General features: G+C 41.1%; 13 non-coding genes across 13 annotated transcripts; all 13 read left to right on the top strand.

The window, feature by feature from the left end:
• The first annotated feature begins 4,176 nt into the window (after positions 1-4,176).
• On the top strand, positions 4,177-4,258 carry TRNAS-UGA (transfer RNA serine (anticodon UGA)). The gene has a single exon. It is a non-coding gene; the product is annotated as a tRNA-Ser (tRNA).
• Positions 4,259-5,128: 870 nt separating this feature from the next.
• On the top strand, positions 5,129-5,210 carry TRNAS-UGA (transfer RNA serine (anticodon UGA)). Its single transcript has one exon. It is a non-coding gene; the product is annotated as a tRNA-Ser (tRNA).
• A 2,072-nt stretch (positions 5,211-7,282) lies between these two features.
• TRNAS-AGA (transfer RNA serine (anticodon AGA)) lies at positions 7,283-7,364 on the top strand. Its single transcript has one exon. It is a non-coding gene; the product is annotated as a tRNA-Ser (tRNA).
• A 1,096-nt stretch (positions 7,365-8,460) lies between these two features.
• Positions 8,461-8,542, top strand: TRNAS-UGA (transfer RNA serine (anticodon UGA)). Its single transcript has one exon. It is a non-coding gene; the product is annotated as a tRNA-Ser (tRNA).
• Positions 8,543-9,663: 1,121 nt separating this feature from the next.
• On the top strand, positions 9,664-9,745 carry TRNAS-CGA (transfer RNA serine (anticodon CGA)). The gene has a single exon. It is a non-coding gene; the product is annotated as a tRNA-Ser (tRNA).
• Positions 9,746-10,614: 869 nt separating this feature from the next.
• TRNAS-UGA (transfer RNA serine (anticodon UGA)) lies at positions 10,615-10,696 on the top strand. Its single transcript has one exon. It is a non-coding gene; the product is annotated as a tRNA-Ser (tRNA).
• A 1,080-nt stretch (positions 10,697-11,776) lies between these two features.
• On the top strand, positions 11,777-11,858 carry TRNAS-UGA (transfer RNA serine (anticodon UGA)). The gene has a single exon. It is a non-coding gene; the product is annotated as a tRNA-Ser (tRNA).
• A 1,121-nt stretch (positions 11,859-12,979) lies between these two features.
• On the top strand, positions 12,980-13,061 carry TRNAS-CGA (transfer RNA serine (anticodon CGA)). The gene has a single exon. It is a non-coding gene; the product is annotated as a tRNA-Ser (tRNA).
• Positions 13,062-13,930: 869 nt separating this feature from the next.
• On the top strand, positions 13,931-14,012 carry TRNAS-UGA (transfer RNA serine (anticodon UGA)). The gene has a single exon. It is a non-coding gene; the product is annotated as a tRNA-Ser (tRNA).
• A 1,080-nt stretch (positions 14,013-15,092) lies between these two features.
• On the top strand, positions 15,093-15,174 carry TRNAS-UGA (transfer RNA serine (anticodon UGA)). The gene has a single exon. It is a non-coding gene; the product is annotated as a tRNA-Ser (tRNA).
• An 869-nt stretch (positions 15,175-16,043) lies between these two features.
• TRNAS-UGA (transfer RNA serine (anticodon UGA)) lies at positions 16,044-16,125 on the top strand. Its single transcript has one exon. It is a non-coding gene; the product is annotated as a tRNA-Ser (tRNA).
• A 168-nt stretch (positions 16,126-16,293) lies between these two features.
• Positions 16,294-16,375, top strand: TRNAS-CGA (transfer RNA serine (anticodon CGA)). Its single transcript has one exon. It is a non-coding gene; the product is annotated as a tRNA-Ser (tRNA).
• An 870-nt stretch (positions 16,376-17,245) lies between these two features.
• TRNAS-UGA (transfer RNA serine (anticodon UGA)) lies at positions 17,246-17,327 on the top strand. The gene has a single exon. It is a non-coding gene; the product is annotated as a tRNA-Ser (tRNA).
• Positions 17,328-22,754: the final 5,427 nt, after the last annotated feature.

The following is a 22,754-nucleotide window of genomic DNA, read 5'->3' as shown; positions in this document are numbered from 1 at the left end:
GTTCAACAGTCCTTTGCGAGGAAGATGAAATATCACAGCAGTCATCCTGCTGCAAAGCGGATAACTGAGGCCTTGACAACTATGTTGGTGTTAGACGTGCGTCCGGTATCCGCCGTTAGTTCACAGGGAACTAGACAATTTATTGAGGCAGTGTGCCCCCGTTACCAAATACCATCTAGGTTCCACTTCTCTAGGCAGGCGATACCGAGAATGTACACGGACGTCAGAAAAAGACTCACCAGTGTCCTAAAAAATGCAGTTGTACCCAATGTCCACTTAACCACGGACATGTGGACAAGTGGAGCAGGGCAGACTGAGGACTATATGACTGTGACAGCCCACTGGGTAGATGTATGGACTCCCGCCGCAAGAACAGCAGCGGCGGCACCAGTAGCAGCATCTCGCAAACGCCAACTCTTTCCTAGGCAGGCTACGCTTTGTATCACCGGTTTCCAGAATACGCACACAGCTGAAAACCTCTTACCGCAACTGAGGAAGATCATCGCGGAATGGCTTACCCCAATTGGACTCTCCTGTGGATTTGTGGCATCGGACAACGCCAGCAATATTGTGTGTGCATTAAATATGGGCAAATTCCAGCACGTCCCATGTTTTGCACATACCTTGAATTTGGTGGTGCAGAATTTTTTAAAAAACGACAGGGGCGTGCAAGAGATGCTGTCGGTGGCCAGAAGAATTGCGGGACATTTTCGGCGTACAGGCACCACGTACAGAAGACTGGAGCACCACCAAAAACTACTGAACCTGCCCTGCCATCATCTGAAGCAAGAAGTGGTAACGAGGTGGAATTCAACCCTCTATATGCTTCAGAGGTTGGAGGAGCAGCAAAAGGCCATTCAAGCCTATACAATTGAGCACGATATAGTAGGTGGAATGCACCTGTCTCAAGTGCAGTGGAGAATGATTTCAACGTTGTGCAAGGTTCTGATGCCCTTTGAACTTGCCACACGTGAAGTCAGTTCAGACACTGCCAGCCTGAGTCAGGTCATTCCCCTCATCAGGCTTTTGCAGAAGAAGCTGGAGACATTGAAGGAGGAGCTAACACGGAGCGATTCCGCTAGGCATGTGGGACTTGTGGATGGAGCCCTTAATTCGCTTAACAAGGATTCACGGGTGGTCAATCTGTTGAAATCAGAGCACTACATTTTGGCCACCGTGCTCGATCCTAGATTTAAAGCCTACCTTGGATCTCTCTTTCCGGCAGACACAAGTCTGCTGGGGTTGAAAGACCTGCTGGTGAGAAAATTGTCAAGTCAAGCGGAACGCGACCTGTCAACATCTCCTCCTTCACATTCTCCCGCAACTGGGGGTGCGAGGAAAAGGCTCAGAATTCCGAGCCCACCTGCTGGCGGTGATGCAGGGCAGTCTGGAGCGACTGCTGATGCTGACATCTGGTCCGGACTGAAGGACCTGACAACGATTACGGACATGTCGTCTACTGTCACTGCATATGATTCTCTCAACATTGATAGAATGGTGGAGGATTATATGAGTGACCGCATCCAAGTAGGCACGTCACACAGTCCGTACTTATACTGGCAGGAAAAAGAGGCAATTTGGAGGCCCTTGCACAAACTGGCTTTATTCTACCTAAGTTGCCCTCCCACAAGTGTGTACTCCGAAAGAGTGTTTAGTGCCGCCGCTCACCTTGTCAGCAATCGGCGTACGAGGTTACATCCAGAAAATGTGGAGAAGATGATGTTCATTAAAATGAATTATAATCAATTCCTCCGCGGAGACATTGACCAGCAGCAATTGCCTCCACAAAGTACACAGGAAGCTGAGATGGTGGATTCCAGTGGGGACGAATTGATAATCTGTGAGGAGGGGGATGTACACGGTGATATATCGGAGGGTGATGATGAGGTGGACATCTTGCCTCTGTAGAGCCAGTTTGTGCAAGGAGAGATTAATTGCTTCTTTTTTGGGGGGGGTCCAAACCAACCCGTCATATCAGTCACAGTCGTGTGGCAGACCCTGTCACTGAAATGATGGGTTGGTTAAAGTGTGCATGTCCTGTTTTGTTTATACAACATAAGGGTGGGTGGGAGGGCCCAAGGACAATTCCATCTTGCACCTCTTTTTTCTTTTCTTTTTCTTTGCGTCATGTGCTGTTTGGGGAGGGTTTTTTGGAAGGGACATCCTGCGTGACACTGCAGTGCCACTCCTAGATGGGCCCGGTGTTTGTGTCGGCCACTAGGGTCGCTTATCTTACTCACACAGCTACCTCATTGCGCCTCTTTTTTTCTTTGCGTCATGTGCTGTTTGGGGAGGGTTTTTTGGAAGGGACATCCTGCGTGACACTGCAGTGACACTCCTAGATGGGCCCGGTGTTTGTGTCGGCCACTAGGGTCGCTTATCTTACTCACACAGCTACCTCATTGCGCCTCTTTTTTTCTTTGCGTCATGTGCTGTTTGGGGAGGGTTTTTTGGAAGGGACATCCTGCGTGACACTGCAGTGCCACTCCTAGATGGGCCCGGTGTTTGTGTCGGCCACTAGGGTCGCTAATCTTACTCACACAGCTACCTCATTGCACCTCTTTTTTTCTTTGCGTCATGTGCTGTTTGGGGAGGGTTTTTTGGAAGGGCCATCCTGCGTGACACTGCAGTGCCACTCCTAGATGGGCCCGGTGTTTGTGTCGGCCACTAGGGTCGCTTATCTTACTCACACAGCGACCTCGGTGCAAATTTTAGGACTAAAAATAATATTGTGAGGTGTGAGGTATTCAGAATAGACTGAAAATGAGTGGAAATTATGGTTTTTGAGGTTAATAATACTTTGGGATCAAAATGACCGCCAAATTCTATGATTTAAGCTGTTTTTTAGGTTTTTTGGAAAAAAACACCCGAATCCAAAACACACCCGAATCCGACAAAAAAAATTCGGTGAGGTTTTGCCAAAACGCGGTCGAACCCAAAACACGGCCGCGGAACCGAACCCAAAACCAAAACACAAAACCCGAAAAATTTCCGGCGCTCATCTCTACATTAAGGTAGCTGTGGCCAAGTGGTTAAGGTGATGGACTTGAAATCCATTTGCTTTTCAAGCTGGTTTAAAAATGAAATGCATTCAAGATGAAGAGAATCAAAGCATCTTATGTTTAAGAATTGAGTTATCAATCTCAGCTTAGCTCACCTACATATATATCCTGTTTTACAATGGATTTCTTTTTAAACCAGATAATCTCAGACAGTGTCTTCCTGCATTCTATGTACATGATTGTGACCTTGTATAAATGTTTCCCAGTGGCAACTTGTGCATGCAGATTCTTTCTATCTGGATTTACAGCTGTAGAGATGTAATGAAAGGTAAGAAAAAATGTCTGGTAATCAACAAACTATTAATTGTGCAGTGTCAGTTGTTATAATTCCAATCTTTATTAAGGAATTGACCATAGGTTCTCAAACTCAGTCCTCAGGACCCCACACAGTGCATGTTTTGCAGGTAACCCAGCAGGTGCACAGGTGTATTAATTACTCACTGACACATTTTTTAAGGTCCACTTGTGGAGCTTATTATTAACTTGTGGTTCTGTGAGGAGACCTGCAAAACATGCACTGTGTGGGGTTCTGAGGACCGAGTTTGAGAACCTGTGGAATAGACCAATGGTAAACCTAATATATTTTAAATGATTATTATTTGATAAAATGTCCGTAAAATGTACAATACAGTTCATGAGCACTAGTGTTGGCATGGTGTGATGTTAAAGGCTCTGATTTCTAATTAATTTAGTACAAGATCAAAACTCCTTGACACCTAAATTTGACACTAAACTATACTAGCTATTATATTTCACAAAGTTTATATATTAATATTGAAGCAAATGAAAATAAAATGCATCAGCTATTGCTGCCAACAGGAAAAATGTTTTGATTTCCACGTAGCACCATCCAATCAAGGTCAGGTAGTTGTGGCCGAGTGGTTAAGGCGATGGATTTGAAATCTATTGTGGTTTTCCCGCGCATGTTCAAATCCTGTCAGCTACGTACTGCTTTTTATGCATGTAGAAATCTAAGCTCATTTGTCCTGGATAACTTTATTTTCCATGAAACTAATGTAGCTTTTACATTTCCCAAAGTTTAACTTAATGTAGAAGCAACCAAAGAAGGAAAACATTGATTTTGTACACAGTTTGTTAAAGAAACAACATTAAGGTAGCTGTGGCCGAGTGGTTAAGACGATGGACTTGAAATCCATTGGGGTATCTCTGCACAGGTTCAAATCCTGTCAGCTACGTTTGATTTTCAAGCTGCTTTAAAAACTAAATGCATTCAAGATGAAGAGAATCAAAGCATTTTATGTTTAAGAATTGAGATATCAATCTCAGCTTAGCTCACCTACATATATATCCTGTTTTACAATGGATTTCTTTTTAAACCAGATAATCTCAGACAGTGTCTTCCTGCATTCTATGTACATGATTGTGACCTTGTATAAATGTTTCCCAGTGGCAGCTTGTGCATGCAGATTCTTTCTATCTGGATTTACAGCTGTAGAGATGTAATGAAAGGTAAGAAAAAATGTCTGGTAATCAACAAAATATTAATTGTGCAGTGTCAGTTGTTATAATTCCAAACTTTATTAAGGAATTGACCATAGGTTCTCAAACTCAGTCCTCAGGACCCCACACAGTGCATGTTTTGCAGGTAACCCAGCAGGTGCACAGGTGTATTAATTACTCACTGACACATTTTTTAAGGTCCACTTGTGGAGCTAATTATTTACTTGTGGTTCTGTGAGGAGACCTGCAAAACATGCACTGTGTGGGGTTCTGAGGACCGAGTTTGAGAACCTGTGGAATAGACCAATGGTAAACCTAATATATTTTAAATGATTATTATTTGATAAAATGTCCGTAAAATGTACAATACAGTTCATGAGCACTAGTGTTGGCATGGTGTGATGTTAAAGGCTCTGATTTCTAATTAATTTAGTACAAGATCAAAACTCCTTGACACCTAAATTTGACATTAAACTATACTAGCTATTATATTTCACAAAGTTTATATATTAATATTGAAGCAAATGAAAATAAAATGCATCAGCTATTGCTGCCAACAGGAAAAATGTTTTGATTTCCACGTAGCACCATCCAATCAAGGTCAGGTAGTTGTGGCCGAGTGGTTAAGGCGATGGACTTGAAATCTATTGTGGTTTCCCTGCGCATGTTCAAATCCTGCCAGCTACGTACTGCTTTTTATGCATGTAGAAATCTAAGCTCATTTGTCCTTGATAACTTTATTTTCCATTAAACTAAAGTAGCTTTTACATTTTCCAAAGTTTAACTTAATGTAAAAGCTACCAAAAAATGAAAACATTGATTTTGCACACAGCTTGTCAGTGAAACAACATTAAGGTAGTTGTGGCCGAGTGGTTAAGGTGATGGACTTGAAATCCATTTGCTTTTCAAGCTGGTTTAAAAATGAAATGCATTCAAGATGAAGAGAATCAAAGCATGTTATGTTTAAGAATTGAGTTATCAATCTCAGCTTAGCTCACCTACATATATATCCTGTTTTACAATGGACTTCTTTTTAAACCAGATAATCTCAGACAGTGTATTCCTGCATTCTATGTACATGCTTAAGACCTTATATAAATGATTCCCAGTGGCAACTTGTGCATGCAGATTCTTTATATCTGGATTTACAGCTGTAGAGATGTAATGAAAGGTAAGAAAAAATGTCTGGTAATCAACAAACTATTAATTGTGCAGTGTCAGTTGTTATAATTCCAAACTTTATTAAGGAATAGACCAATGAAAAACCTAATATATTTTAAATGATTATTTGATAAAATGTCAGTAAAATGTGCAATATGGTTCATGAGCACTGGTGTTGGCATGGTGTGATGTTAAAGGCTCTGATTTCTAATTAATTTAGTACAAGATCAAAAGTCCTTGACACTTATATTTGACCCTTAAACTATACTAGCTATTATATTTCACAAAGTTTATATATTAATATTGAAGCAAATTAAAATAAAATGCATCAGATATTTCTGCCAACAGGAAAAATGTTTTGATTTCCAAGTAGCACTGTGCAATCGAGGTCAGGTATATGTGGCCAAGTGGTTGAGGCAATGGGCTTGAAATCCATTGGGGTTTCCCCGCGCAGGTTCAAATCTTGCCATCTACGTTCTGCTTTTTATGCATGTAGAAAGCTAAGCTCATTTGTCCTTGATAACTTTATTTTCCATGAAACTAATGTAGCTTTTACATTTCCCAAAGTTTAACTTAATGTAGAAGCTACCAAAAAAGGAAAACATTGATTTTGCACACAGCTTGTTAAAGAAACAACATTAAGGTAGCTGTGGCCGAGTGGCTAAGGTGATGGACTTGATAATCCATTGGGGTATCCCTGCACAGGTTCAAATCCTGTCAGCTACGTTTGCTTCTCAAGCTGGTTTAAAAACTAAATGCATTCAAGATGAAGAGAATCAAAGCATGTTATGTTTAAGAATTTAGATATCAATCTCAGCTTAGCTCACCTACATATATATCCTGTTTTACAATGGATTTCTTTTTAAATTAGATAATCTCAGACAGTGTCTTCCTGCGTTCTATGTACATGATTGTGACCTTGTATAAATGTTTCCCAGTGGCAACTTGTGCATGCAGATTCTTTCTATCTGGATTTACAGCTGTAGAGATGTAATGAAAGGTAAGAAAAAATGTCTGGTAATCAACAAACTATTAATTGTGCAGTGTCAGTTGTTATAATTCCAAACTTTATTAAGGAATTGACCATAGGTTCTCAAACTCAGTCCTCAGGACCCCACACAGTGCATGTTTTGCAGGTAACCCAGCAGGTGCACAGGTGTATTAATTACTCACTGACACATTTTAAGAAGTCCACTTGTGGAGCTAATTATTTACTAGTGGTTCTGCGAGGAGACCTCCAAAACATGCACTGTGTGGGGTTCTGAGGACCGAGTTTGAGAACCTGTGGAATAGACCAATGAAAAACCTAATATATTTTAAATGATTATTATTTGATAAAATGTCTGTAAAATGTACAATATGGTTCATGAGCACTTGGTGTTGGCATGGTGTGATGTTAAAGGCTCCGATTTCTAATTAATTTAGTACAAGATCAAAAGTCCTTGACACTTATATTTGACCCTTAAACTATACTAGCTATTATATTTCACAAAGTTTATATATTAATATTGAAGCAAATTAAAATAAAATGCATCAGATATTTCTGCCAACAGGAAAAATGTTTTGATTTCCAAGTGGCACCATCCAATTGAGGTCAGGTAGTTGTGGCCAAGTGGTTAAGGCAATGGGCTAGAAATCCATTGGGGTTTCCCCGTGCAGGTTCAAATCCTGCCACCTACGTACTGCTTTTTATGCATGTAGAAAGCTGAGCTCATTTGTCCTTGATAACTTTATTTTCCATGAAACTAATGTAGCTTTTACATTTCCCAAAGTTTAACTTAATGTAGAAGCTACCAAAAAAGGAAAACATTGATTTTGCACACAGCTTGTTAATGATACAACATTAAGGTAGCTTTGGCCAAGTGGTTAAGGCGATGGACTCGATAATCCATTGGGGTATCCCCGCACAGGTTCAAATCCTGTCAGCTATGTTTGCTTTTCAAGCTGGTTTAAAAACGAAATGCATTCAAGATGAAGAGAATCAAAGCATGTTATGTTTAAGAATTGAGTTATCAATCTCAGCTTAGCTCACCTACATATATATCCTGTTTTACAATGGACTTCTTTTTAAACCAGATAATCTCAGACAGTGTCTTCCAGCATTCTATGTACATGCTTGTGACCTTGTATAAATGTTTCCCAGTGGCAACTTGTGCATGCAGATTCTTTCTATCTGGATTTACAGCTGTAGAGATGTAATGAGAGGTAAGAAAAAATGTCTGGTAATCAACAAACTATTAATTGTGCAGTGTCAGTTGTTATAATTCCAAACTTGATTAAGGAATTGACCATAGGTTCTCAAACTCAGTCCTCAGGATTCCACACAGTGCATGTTTTGCAGGTAACCCAGCAGGTGCACAGGTGTATTAATTACTCACTGACCCATTTTAAAAGGTCCACTTGTGGAGCTAATTATTTACTTGTGTTTCTGCGAGGAGACCTGCAAAACATGCACTGTGTGGGGTTCTGAGGACCAATGAAAAACCTAATATATTTTAAATGATTATTATTTGATAAAATGTCCGTAAAATGTACAATATGGTTCATGAGCACTGGTGTTGGCATGGTGTGATGTTAAAGGCTCCAGTTTCTAATTAATTTAGTACAAGATCAAAAGTCCTTGACACTTATATTTGACCCTTAAACTATACTAGCTATTATATTTCACAAAGTTTATATATTAATATTGAAGCAAATTAAAATAAAATGCATCAGATATTTCTGCCAACAGGAAAAATGTTTTGATTTCCACGTAGCACCGTCCAATCGAGGTCAGGTATATGTGGCCGAGTGGTTAAGGCGATGGACTTGAAATCCATTAGGGTTTCCCCGCGCAGGTTCAAATCCTGCCTGCTACGTACTGCTTTTTATGCATGTAGAAATCTAAGCTCATTTGTCCTTGATAACTTTATTTTCCATTAAACTAAAGTAGCTTTTACATTTTCCAAAGTTTAACTTAATGTAAAAGCTACCAAAAAAATGAAAACATTGATTTTGCACACAGCTTGTCAGTGAAACAACATTAAGGTAGTTGTGGCCGAGTGGTTAAGGTGATGGACTTGAAATCCATTTGCTTTTCAAGCTGGTTTAAAAACTAAATGCATTCAAGATGAAGAGAATCAAAGCATGTTATGTTTAAGAATTGAGTTATCAATCTCAGTTTAGCTCACCTACATATATATCCTGTTTTACAATGGACTTCTTTTTAAGCCAGATAATCTCAGACAGTGTATTCCTGCATTCTATGTACATGCTTAAGACCTTGTATAAATGATTCCCAGTGGCAACTTGTGCATGCAGATTCTTTCTATCTGGATTTACAGCTGTAGAGATGTAATGAAAGGTTAGAAAAAATGTCTGGTAATCAACAAACTATTAATTGTGCAGTGTCAGTTGTTATAATTCCAAACTTTATTAAGGAATAGACCAATGAAAAACCTAATATATTTTAAATGATTATTATTTGATAAAATGTCCGTAAAATGTGCAATATGGTTCATGAGCACTGGTGTTGGCATGGTGTGATGTTAAAGGCTCCGATTTCTAATTAATTTAGTACAAGATCAAAAGTCCTTGACACTTATATTTGACCCTTAAACCATACTAGCTATTATATTTCACAAAGTTTATATATTAATATTGAAGCAAATTAAAATAAAATGCATCAGATATTTCTGCCAACAGGAAAAATGTTTTGATTTCTAAGTAACACCATGAAATTGATGTCAGGCAATTGTGGCTGAATGGTTGAGGCAATGGGCTTGAAATCCATTGGCGTTTCCCCGCGCAGGTTCAAATCCTGCCTTCTATGTACTGCTTTTTATGCATGTAGAAAGCTAAGCTCATTTGTCCTTGATAACTTTATTTTCCATGAAACTAATGTAGCTTTTACATTTCCCAAAGATTAACTTAATGTAGAATCTACCAGAAAAGGAAAACATTGATTTTGCACACAGCTTGTTAACTAAACAACATTAATGTAGCTGTGGCCAAGTGGTTAAGGCGATGGACTCGAAATCCATTGGGGTATCCCTGCACAGGTTCAAATCTTGTCAGCTACGTTTGCTTTTCAAGCTGGTTTAAAAACTAAATGCATTCAAGATGAAGAGAATCAAAGCATGTTATGTTTAAGAATTGAGTTATCAATCTCAGCTTAGCTCACCTACATATATATCCTGTTTTACAATGTACTTCTTTTTAAACCAGATAATCTCAGACAGTGTATTCCTGCATTCTATATACATGCTTAAGACCTTGTATAAATGATTCCCAGTGGCAACTTGTGCATGAAGATTCTTTCTATCTGGATTTACAGCTGTAGAGATGTAATGAAAGGTAAGAAAAAATGTCTGGTAATCAACAAACTATTAATTGTGCAGTGTCAGTTGTTATAATTCCAAACTTTATTAAGGAATAGACCATAGGTTCTCAAACTCAGTCCTCAGGACCCCACACAGTGCATGTTTTGCAGGTAACCCAGCAGGTGCACAGGTGTATTAATTACTCACTGACACATTTTAAAAAGTCCACTTGTGGAGCTAATTATTTACTTGTGGTTCTGCGAGGAGACCTCCAAAACAAGCACTGTGTGGGGTTCTGAGGACCGAGTTTGAGAACCTGTGGAATAGAGCAATGAAAAACCTAATATATTTTAAATGATTATTATTTGATAAAATGTCCGTAAAATGTACAATACAGTTCATGAGCACTAGTGTTGGCATGGTATGATGTTAAAGGCTCTGATTCTAATTAATTTAGTACAAGATCAAAAGTCCTTGACACCTAAATTTGACATTAAACTATACTAGCTATTATATTTCACAAAGTTTATATATTAATATTGAAGCAAATGAAAATAAAATGCATCAGCTATTGCTGCCAACAGGAAAAATGTTTTGATTTCCACGTAGCACAATCCCATCAAGGTCAGGTAGTTGTGGCTGAGAGGTTAAGGCGATGGACTTGAAATCCATTGGGGTTTCCCCACGCAGGTTCAATTCTTGCTAGCTACGTACTGCTTTTTATGCATGTAGAAAGCTAAGCTCATTTGTCCTTGATAACTTTATTTTCCATTAAACTAAAGTAGCTTTTACATTTTCCAAAGTTTAAATTAATGTAAAAGCTACCAAAAAATGAAAACATTGATTTTGCACACAGCTTGTCAGTGAAACAACATTAAGGTAGTTGTGGCCGAGTGGTTAAGGTGATGGACTCGAAATCCATTTGCTTTTCAAGCTGGTTTAAAAACGAAATGCATTCAAGATGAAGAGAATCAAAGCATGTTATGTTTAAGAATTGAGTTATCAATCTCAGCTTAGTTTACCTACATATATATCCTATTTTACAATGGACTTCTTTTTAAACCAGATAATCTCAGACAGTGTATTCCTGCATTCTATATACATGCTTAAGACCTTGTATAAATGATTCCCAGTGGCAACTTGTGCATGAAGATTCTTTCTATCTGGATTTACAGCTGTAGAGATGTAATGAAAGGTAAGAAAAAATGTCTGGTAATCAACAAACTATTAATTGTGCAGTGTCAGTTGTTATAATTCCAAACTTTATTAAGGAATAGACCATAGGTTCTCAAACTCAGTCCTCATGACCCCAAACAGTGCATGTTTTGCAGGTAACCCAGCAGGTGCAAAGGTGTTTTAATTACTCACTGACACATTTTAAAAAGTCCACTTGTGGAGCTAATTATTTACTTGTGGTTCTGCGAGGAAACCTGCAAAACATGCACTGTGTGCAGTTCTGAGGACCGAGTTTGAGAACCTGTGGAATAGACCAATGAAAAACCTAATATATTTTAAATGATTATTATTTGATAAAATGTCCGTAAAATGTACAATACAGTTCATGAGCACTGGTGTTGGCATGGTGTGATGTTAAAGGCTCTGATTTCTAATTGATTTAGTACAAGATCAAAAGTCCTTGACACCTAAATTTGACATTAAACTATACTAGCTATTATATTTCACAAAGTTTATATATTAATATTGAAGCAAATTAAAATAAAATGCATCAGATATTTCTGCCAACAGGAAAAATGTTTTGATTTCCACGTAGCACCGTCCAATCGAGGTCAGGTATATGTGGCCGAGTGGTTAAGGCGATGGACTTGAATTCCATTAGGGTTTCCCCGCGCAGGTTCAAATCCTGCCTGCTACGTACTGCTTTTTATGCATGTAGAAATCTAAGCTCATTTGTCCTTGATAACTTTATTTTCCATTAAACTAAAGTAGCTTTTACATTTTCCAAAGTTTAACTTAATGTAAAAGCTACCAAAAAAATGAAAACATTGATTTTGCACACAGCTTGTCAGTGAAACAACATTAAGGTAGTTGTGGCCGAGTGGTTAAGGTGATGGACTTGAAATCCATTTGCTTTTCAAGCTGGTTTAAAAACTAAATGCATTCAAGATGAAGAGAATCAAAGCATGTTATGTTTAAGAATTGAGTTATCAATCTCAGTTTAGCTCACCTACATATATATCCTGTTTTACAATGGACTTCTTTTTAAGCCAGATAATCTCAGACAGTGTATTCCTGCATTCTATGTACATGCTTAAGACCTTGTATAAATGATTCCCAGTGGCAACTTGTGCATGCAGATTCTTTCTATCTGGATTTACAGCTGTAGAGATGTAATGAAAGGTTAGAAAAAATGTCTGGTAATCAACAAACTATTAATTGTGCAGTGTCAGTTGTTATAATTCCAAACTTTATTAAGGAATAGACCAATGAAAAACCTAATATATTTTAAATGATTATTATTTGATAAAATGTCCGTAAAATGTGCAATATGGTTCATGAGCACTGGTGTTGGCATGGTGTGATGTTAAAGGCTCCGATTTCTAATTAATTTAGTACAAGATCAAAAGTCCTTGACACTTATATTTGACCCTTAAACCATACTAGCTATTATATTTCACAAAGTTTATATATTAATATTGAAGCAAATTAAAATAAAATGCATCAGATATTTCTGCCAACAGGAAAAATGTTTTGATTTCTAAGTAACACCATGAAATTGATGTCAGGCAATTGTGGCTGAATGGTTGAGGCAATGGGCTTGAAATCCATTGGCGTTTCCCCGCGCAGGTTCAAATCCTGCCTTCTATGTACTGCTTTTTATGCATGTAGAAAGCTAAGCTCATTTGTCCTTGATAACTTTATTTTCCATGAAACTAATGTAGCTTTTACATTTCCCAAAGATTAACTTAATGTAGAATCTACCAGAAAAGGAAAACATTGATTTTGCACACAGCTTGTTAACTAAACAACATTAATGTAGCTGTGGCCAAGTGGTTAAGGCGATGGACTCGAAATCCATTGGGGTATCCCTGCACAGGTTCAAATCTTGTCAGCTACGTTTGCTTTTCAAGCTGGTTTAAAAACTAAATGCATTCAAGATGAAGAGAATCAAAGCATGTTATGTTTAAGAATTGAGTTATCAATCTCAGCTTAGCTCACCTACATATATATCCTGTTTTACAATGTACTTCTTTTTAAACCAGATAATCTCAGACAGTGTATTCCTGCATTCTATATACATGCTTAAGACCTTGTATAAATGATTCCCAGTGGCAACTTGTGCATGAAGATTCTTTCTATCTGGATTTACAGCTGTAGAGATGTAATGAAAGGTAAGAAAAAATGTCTGGTAATCAACAAACTATTAATTGTGCAGTGTCAGTTGTTATAATTCCAAACTTTATTAAGGAATAGACCATAGGTTCTCAAACTCAGTCCTCAGGACCCCACACAGTGCATGTTTTGCAGGTAACCCAGCAGGTGCACAGGTGTATTAATTACTCACTGACACATTTTAAAAAGTCCACTTGTGGAGCTAATTATTTACTTGTGGTTCTGCGAGGAGACCTCCAAAACAAGCACTGTGTGGGGTTCTGAGGACCGAGTTTGAGAACCTGTGGAATAGAGCAATGAAAAACCTAATATATTTTAAATGATTATTATTTGATAAAATGTCCGTAAAATGTACAATACAGTTCATGAGCACTAGTGTTGGCATGGTATGATGTTAAAGGCTCTGATTCTAATTAATTTAGTACAAGATCAAAAGTCCTTGACACCTAAATTTGACATTAAACTATACTAGCTATTATATTTCACAAAGTTTATATATTAATATTGAAGCAAATGAAAATAAAATGCATCAGCTATTGCTGCCAACAGGAAAAATGTTTTGATTTCCACGTAGCACAATCCCATCAAGGTCAGGTAGTTGTGGCCGAGAGGTTAAGGCGATGGACTTGAAATCCATTGGGGTTTCCCCACGCAGGTTCAATTCTTGCTAGCTACGTACTGCTTTTTATGCATGTAGAAAGCTAAGCTCATTTGTCCTTGATAACTTTATTTTCCATTAAACTAAAGTAGCTTTTACATTTTCCAAAGTTTAAATTAATGTAAAAGCTACCAAAAAATGAAAACATTGATTTTGCACACAGCTTGTCAGTGAAACAACATTAAGGTAGTTGTGGCCGAGTGGTTAAGGTGATGGACTCGAAATCCATTTGCTTTTCAAGCTGGTTTAAAAACGAAATGCATTCAAGATGAAGAGAATCAAAGCATGTTATGTTTAAGAATTGAGTTATCAATCTCAGCTTAGTTTACCTACATATATATCCTATTTTACAATGGACTTCTTTTTAAACCAGATAATCTCAGACAGTGTATTCCTGCATTCTATATACATGCTTAAGACCTTGTATAAATGATTCCCAGTGGCAACTTGTGCATGAAGATTCTTTCTATCTGGATTTACAGCTGTAGAGATGTAATGAAAGGTAAGAAAAAATGTCTGGTAATCAACAAACTATTAATTGTGCAGTGTCAGTTGTTATAATTCCAAACTTTATTAAGGAATAGACCATAGGTTCTCAAACTCAGTCCTCATGACCCCAAACAGTGCATGTTTTGCAGGTAACCCAGCAGGTGCAAAGGTGTTTTAATTACTCACTGACACATTTTAAAAAGTCCACTTGTGGAGCTAATTATTTACTTGTGGTTCTGCGAGGAAACCTGCAAAACATGCACTGTGTGCAGTTCTGAGGACCGAGTTTGAGAACCTGTGGAATAGACCAATGAAAAACCTAATATATTTTAAATGATTATTATTTGATAAAATGTCCGTAAAATGTACAATACAGTTCATGAGCACTGGTGTTGGCATGGTGTGATGTTAAAGGCTCTGATTTCTAATTGATTTAGTACAAGATCAAAAGTCCTTGACACCTAAATTTGACATTAAACTATACTAGCTATTATATTTCACAAAGTTTATATATTAATATTGAAGCAAATGAAAATAAAATGCATCAGCTATTGCTGCCAACAGGAAAAATGTTTTGATTTCCACGTAGCACCATCCAATTGAGGTCAGGTTGTTGTGGTCGAGTGGTTAAGGCGATGGACTTGAAATCCATTGGAGTTTCCCCGCGCAGGTTCAAATCATGCCAGCTACGTACTGCTTTCTATGCATGTAGAAAGCTAAGCTCATTTGTCCTTGATAACTTTATTTTCCATTAAACTAATGTAGCTTTTACATTTCCCAAAGTTTAACTTAATGTAAAAGCTACCAAAAAATGAAAACATTGATTTTGCACACAGCTTGTCAGTGAAACAACATTAAGGTAGTTGTGGCCGAGTGGTTAAGGTGATGGTCTCGAAATCCATTTGCTTTTCAAGCTGGTTTAAAAACGAAATGCATTCAAGATGAAGAGAATCAAAGCATGTTATGTTTAAGAATTGAGTTATCAATCTCAGCTTAGCTCACCTACATATATATCCTGTTTTACAATGGACTTCTTTTTAAACCAGATAATCTCAGACAGTGTATTCCTGCATTCTATGTACATGCTTAAGACCTTGTATAAATGATTCCCAGTGGCAACTTGTGCATGCAGATTCTTTCTATCTGGATTTACAGCTGTAGAGATGTAATGAAAGGTAAGAAAAAATGTCTGGTAATCAACAAACTATTAATTGTGCAGTGTCAGTTGTTATAATTCCAAACTTTATTAAGAAATAGACCAATGAAAAACCTAATAAATTTTAAATGATTATTATTTGATAAAATGTCCGTAAAATGTACAATACAGTTCATGAGCACTGGTGTTGGCATGGTGTGATGTTAAAGGCTCTGATTTCTAATTAATTTAGTACAAGATCAAAAGTCCTTGACACCTAAATTTGACATTAAACTAAACTAGCTATTATATTTCACAAAGTTTATATATTAATATTGAAGCAAATGAAAATAAAATGCATCAGCTATTGCTGCCAACAGGAAAAATGTTTTGATTTCCACGTAGCACCATCCAATTGAGGTCAGGTAGTTGTGGCCGAGTGGTTAAGGTGATGGACTTGAAATCCGTTGGGGTTTCCCCGCGCAGGTTCAAATCATGCCAGCTACGTACTGCTTTCTATGCATGTAGAAAGCTAAGTTCATTTGTCCTTGATAACTTTATTTTCCATGAAACTAATGTAGCTTTTACATTTCCCAAAGTTTAACTTAATGTAGAAGCTACCAAAAAAGGAAAACATTGATTTTGCACACAGCTTGTTCATGAAACATCATTAAGGTAGCTGTGGCCGAGTGGTTAAGGCGATGGACTCGAAATCTATTGGGGTATCCCCCCACAGGTTCAAATCCTGTCAGCTACGTTTGCTTTTCAAGCTGGTTTAAAAACGAAATGCATTCAAGATGAAGAGAATCAAAGCATGTTATGTTTAAGAATTGAGTTATCATTCTCAGCTTAGCTCACCTACATATATATCCTGTTTTACAATGGACTTCTTTTTAAACCAGATAATCTCAGACAGTGTATTCCTGCATTCTATGTATATGCTTAAGACCTTGTATAAATGATTCCCAGTGGCAACTTGTGCATGCAGATTCTTTCTATCTGGATTTACAGCTGTAGAGATGTAATGAAAGGTAAGAAAAAATGTCTGGTAATCAACAAACTATTAATTGTGCAGTGTCAATTGTTATAATTCCAAACTTTATTAAGGAATAGACCATAGGTTCTCAAACTCAGTCCTCATGACCCCACACAGTGCATGTTTTGCAGGTAACCCAGCAGGTGCAAAGGTATTTTAATTACTCACTGACACATTTTAAAAAGTCCACTTGTGGAGCTAATTATTTACTTGTGGTTCTGCGAGGAGACCTGCAAAACATGCACTGTGTGGGGTTCTGAGGACCGAGTTTGAGAACCTGTGGAATAGACCAATGAAAAACCTAATATATTTTAAATGATTATTATTTGATAAAATGTCCGTAAAATGTACAATACAGTTCATGAGCACTGGTGTTGGCATGGTGTGATGTTAAAGGCTCTGATTTCTAATTAATTTAGTATAAGATCAAAAGTCCTTGACACCTAAATTTGACATTAAACTATACTAGCTATTATATTTCACAAAGTTTATATATTAATATTGAAGCAAATGAAAATAAAATGCATCAGCTATTGCTGCCAACAGGAAAAATGTTTTGATTTCAACGTAGCACCATCCAATTGAGGTCAGGTAGTTGTGGTCGAGTGGTTAAGGCGATGGACTTGAAATCCAATGGGGTTTCCCCGTGCAGGTACAAATCCTGCCAGCTACGTACTGCTTTTTATGCATGTAGAAAGCTAAGCTCATTTGTCCTTGATAACTTTATTTTCCATTAAACTAAAGTAGCTTTTACATTTTCCAAAGATTAATTTAATGTAAAAGCTACCAAAAAATGGGGGCGTGGTCTAGCCGGCAACAGGGGAAGACGTGTCCCTGGGAAGCTCCAGCCTGCTTTTCCCCTTTCTAAGCCCTAACCTGGGCCCCTGCCCACTCAGCAGCACAGAAATTGCCCCCTGGACCCTCCAGATCTCCCTGCTCTGAGGGACCGAAGCCGCGGAATCGGGGGGGACCTGCGCTGCCCCCTGCGGATTGCGGCCTACTCCATCCACAAAAGCCGGGGCCTCGATTTTGGAAGCGGGCCGCCGAGAACGGCCGTCACCCGGTCCCGACCCGATCGCCACTGCGGACCCCCAACCTCACCTGGACGCCGCTCCTCTGCCCCCGACGGACCCCAGTGCCCTGGAAGGGAAGGGGGAAAGGTGATCCTGCTGGGTGCATAGGCCGAGGCGCCTGTGACTGGCGGCCGGCGGCCATCTTGCGGCTGGCACCGCTCGGCGCCTGAGACCTCCTGCAGCACGCTCGCTTTGACCCCCCGGAGATCCAGCACCCTCGCTCTCTCCTACTGAGACCCAGCTGCACTGCTTTAGTTATAAAAAGGGTGGAGGACGGCTGGGAAACCCATAGAGGAAACTGCTGTTTGCTGCTGAATGGCAGACATCTTGTGACTGGCACCATACTCACACTGCTGCACAGGTCTCACTGCAGTCCCTGGTCCCTGTGCTCTGTCACATGTAGTGTAGAGCTCACTCCTGCTGTCATCTCTGCCATTTCCGCGCTCAGTCCCTACTGTGTCACCCAGCCACCATTTCTTTGCCGTAGAGGACCCGGAATTTTCTCTTAACCCATGGCCCTGCGGCCTGACTGTCTCTTTTTTGCAAGTTTACTCTTATACTGATGGCCGGCTAGCCACCTAGACTCTGGGGTGGCGTGCTGGTGCTGACCCTGACGGGATGATGCTCTAATCACACAACGTTACTTCTGATGTTCTACTGACGTACCCAAGGTGCCCCATGGTGAGAGGAAAGAAAGGACCGCAAGGGAGAGGAAGGAAGTCACATACACTCACCCCGAAGCGTTCAATGGATACCCCGACCTCGGTTGACATGAGGCAATTTCTTCTCCCCCAGGGCTCCGCCCCCACGGCGGACGCCTCACTACCCTCGACCCCACGTCTCTCGCCTGTCTCGGACTCGGCTTCCCAAGTGGGATCACAGGCGGCAGCCCCACACGCCACGACGGACCCGGGAAGTCTCGCCCAGATTCTGACCCTGCTTCAGGCCCTCCCAACTAAGCAGGACTTTGAACACTTGGAAGGTAGAGTCAGGGAAACGGTCCGCTCAGAGATTGCTGCGGTTCAAGCAGAAATAACGCACATCGGCTCCCGCCTGTCTACGCTCGAAGGCTTCTCTTCAGACACAGCAGCTGCACATAACGCCCTCAGGGCCACCGTTATCAAGCAGGCGTCCTACCTCCAACAGCTCCAAGACCGTGTAGAAGATTTGGATAACCGCGGAAGGAGAAATAACATGAGGGTCAGGGTGGTCTCGGAGGATATCGCACCTGCTTGCCTCATTGACTTCCTCACGACGGTTTTCAATGAAATTCTGGGCCGTAATCCTGCTTCAATAATCGAGTTCGACAGGGCCCACCGAGCCCTGCGACCCAGGGGCGCACCATCTGATCGCCCCCGCGACATCATCTGTCGTCTACATTATTACACGGAAAAAGAGGAGATCCTTCGCAAAACCCGCCGCATGGATGTGATAGAGACGGCCTCTCATAAACTTCAGATCTTCCAGGACCTATCGTGGACGACCCTGCAAAAGCGTAGAGCCTTACACCCGCTCACTGCAGAACTCCGGAAGCTGGGCATTAAATATAGATGGAGCTTCCCTTTTGGCCTCCAGACCTCGCACAATGGGACAATATACACCTTTAAAGACTCCTCCGACTTGCCCCTTTTCTGCCAAGCACTGGGGATACCACAGGTCTCTCTTCCAGAATGGCAGGAGCCTCTGACCGACGGTGCCCCACCTGAACTCTCCCACCCCGACAACGACTGGCACCTTGTCCACCGCAATCCGAGACCCCCTAGAGAGCAGTGTTCCTCTACGCAGTCGACGAAGAGATGAAGGTTTCGACCTGGTTTGGAACATTCACTGAAGCAATTCTGAGTGATCCTTCCTTAGCTTAATAGAATTGTTGCCGACTCGAGGGATCTCCTTGTCGTGCGACACACTCTCCCCGCGGGGAGGTGGCCAGGACATCGAGATCGCACTCGACTCGACAAACGTTCACCAGCTGAGCGGGTAGGAGATACCTGCTCCTGGTTAAATTACATTTCTTTTCAGTGGTTGTTTTTCTTCGTTGTGTGATCAAACCGTTAAGGTATATTATTGATTGTGATGTTATATTTCCTGTTGGGGTTGGGGCTGGCGCTGACCCCCCAGTTCGCCCCAGCACCGCCCGAGTATTCTTGGTCTCCAACGCGATTAGCACGTCCGAGCTCCCGAGAGGCGGTAGAGTTTTCATTTATTCAGTTTAATTCTTCAGCTGATATTTGAGTATGTTAGGTCTATCGACCTACCTTCTTTATGTTTTCTTTGCTTCTGTTTCCTTCTTTCCCTCTCCTCCCCCCCCCACCCCTACTGTGTGACTCTCTGCTGAGCGAGTAGTCCTGTCTTCCTGGTCGGACTAAGCATTCCCGACGTGTTTCTGGACGATGGCGGTAGACCCTAAGGTGACAAATATAAAACTGGTTTCCCTTAATGTGAAAGGCCTCAATGTCCCGGAAAAATGCTCAAGGTTGCTTAGGGACCTCTTTGCATTCAGAGCTGATGTGGCTTTCTTACAGGAAACCCACTTCAAAGTGGGAGTGGCCCTGGGTCTCAAGGATCGTAACTACCCACATTCCTTCTACAATAATAACAGCAAAGGTAAATCTTTGGGAGTAGCCATTTTGCTATCTAAACGTCTGCCTTTTCGAGATATAACGTCTGAGTCTTTGGGGGAGGGCAGGATACTCTTAGTGAAATGTACACTGTTCGATCAGCTGTATACATTTATTAATCTATACGCTCCCAATCAATCACAACCCAGTTTCTTGGCGAAGGCTCTCAACCGCATTGCCCCCTTGGTAGCGGGTATTCCAGTTATTGGAGGCGATCTTAATTGGACCCTCCAACCTGAGGTGGACATCTCTGGGACGCCGGCAAGACCCTCCCTAGCATTGCACCGTAGAGTGCGACGGTCTCTCCACGACCACCAGCTGATTGACACCTGGCGGCTCCAACACCCTGGGGACAGGGACTATACGTTCTACTCCAGACCCCACGACACTTACTCTAGATTGGACTACTTCCTCCTACCTCACAGATTCCTGCATCTAGATAAGGGAACAGCTATTGGACTAATTACTTGGTCGGACCACGCTCCCGTCTACCTGACCCTGGGGACATCCCATCCACACTCCAAGCAATGTACCTGGCGGTTGAATGAACAACTTCTAATGGATACGAGGTTCCAACCCCAGCTGCTTGAGACTTTGGAGAATTATTTTCTAAATAATGAGACACCAGATGTCTCCAGGGTCACGGTGTGGGAGGCCCACAAGTGTGTTCTGAGGGGGAAGCTCATACAGCTAGGCTCCATGCTGAAAAAAGAGAGACTCGGGGAAAAGACCGCTTTACTCCAACGGCTTAAGGACTTAGAGACAACACACAAAACAAATCCCTCCCCATCGGTGCTGACCGCCTTGACCGAGACGAGATCTGCTCTCAACACATTGTTGTTTGCAGACATTAAGAGGGACTATAGGCTCTGTAGAAACCGCTTTTATCAATGGGGCAACAGACCGGGGAAGCTACTGGCTAGGGCGCTCAGAGCACAGAGGGCCACGCTATTTATACAGTCGATACAGGATGCGGCGGGGACCCGCCGCACCCTTACAAAGGACATCGCCGAAACCTTCCACGCTTACTACACCAAACTATATAATCTCCAGCCACCTAGAACCCCAACATCCCTGTCAACAACTCGAGACCTGGTGGAGGGATACCTGGGTGACGCGGGACTCCCTAGAATATCAGCGGATGAGAGTGCTTGGCTAGACTCCCCCTTTTCCCTCCCGGAATTGGAACAAGCCCTTAAGGAAGCTCCTTCCGGGAAAAGCCCAGGCCCAGATGGCTATACAGTTTCTTATTATAAGCTCTTTAAGAATACTCTCCTGCCTAAAATGCTACTGGCATTCAGCGAGATCTCTGATGACCGTGGTTTCTCCCGTCAATCATTAGAGACCTTCATTACAGTTATACCAAAGGAGGGGAAAGACCCTGCTCAATGTGCTAGTTACCGACCCATATCCCTCCTCAACACAGACGTCAAGCTGTTTGCTAAACTTATAGCAAACAGATTGAAGCTGCTACTCCCCAACATTGTGCATTCGGATCAGGTGGGTTTCATACCCGGAAGGGAAGCGCGCGATAACACCACCAAGATCATTGATTTGATGCACTTGGCCTCGAGCAAACATGAACCAATGGTGGTGCTTTCAACCGATGCCGAGAAGGCTTTCAACAGAGTTGATTGGATATTTATGGAGGGGGTCCTGCGTCACCTGGGGCTGGGACCGGTCAGCTTGGGCCGCATTTTAGCACTTTATAACTCCCCCTCTGCAAGGATCAAAATTAATGGAGACTTGTCCCGCCCGGTTCCGATACGGAATGGTACTAGACAAGGATGTCCCCTCTCGCCCCTAATTTTTGTCCTCTGTATGGAGGCCTTGGCGTGAGCCATTAGATTAAATCCGAACATCTCGGGACTCACTAAGGGGGGCAGAGAATTCAAACTCGCACTGTTCGCAGATGACCTGCTAGCTATCTTGTCGAACCCGGTGGTGCCTGTCCCCAACCTGATGTCCGAACTTGATAGATATGGCTCCATGTCAAACTTCAAGATTAACCTCTCTAAGTCAGTGGCAGTGAACGTGTCGATGCCCTCCCAAGCCCTTGATAATCTTAAACAATCTTTCCCCTTCCACTGGCACCCCTCAAGCTTCAAATACTTGGGGATCACGCTGCATAAAGACCTATCACGCCTTTTTGACGAAAACTTCAAAAAACTATTGACCTCACTCCGTTCTGAGTTCCGGGATTGGGGTAACAGAAGGCTGTCCTGGTTGGGGAGGCTTAGTGTCATTAAAATGAATGTTCTGCCGAGAGTCCTTTATCTCCTCCAGGCGCTCCCGATATCCATTCCCAAAGCGTGGTTTAAAGATTTACATAATCTTGTGAGGGACTTTGTCTGGGGAGATAAACGGCCTCGTTTCCAACACGACATCCTTTTTCGCCCTAAACACAAG

This window comes from Pseudophryne corroboree, chromosome 11, assembly GCF_028390025.1.
Source record: "Pseudophryne corroboree isolate aPseCor3 chromosome 11, aPseCor3.hap2, whole genome shotgun sequence".
NCBI classification, from domain to species: Eukaryota; Metazoa; Chordata; class Amphibia; order Anura; family Myobatrachidae; genus Pseudophryne; species Pseudophryne corroboree.
This window is presented reverse-complemented; position numbering and strand designations above follow the sequence as displayed.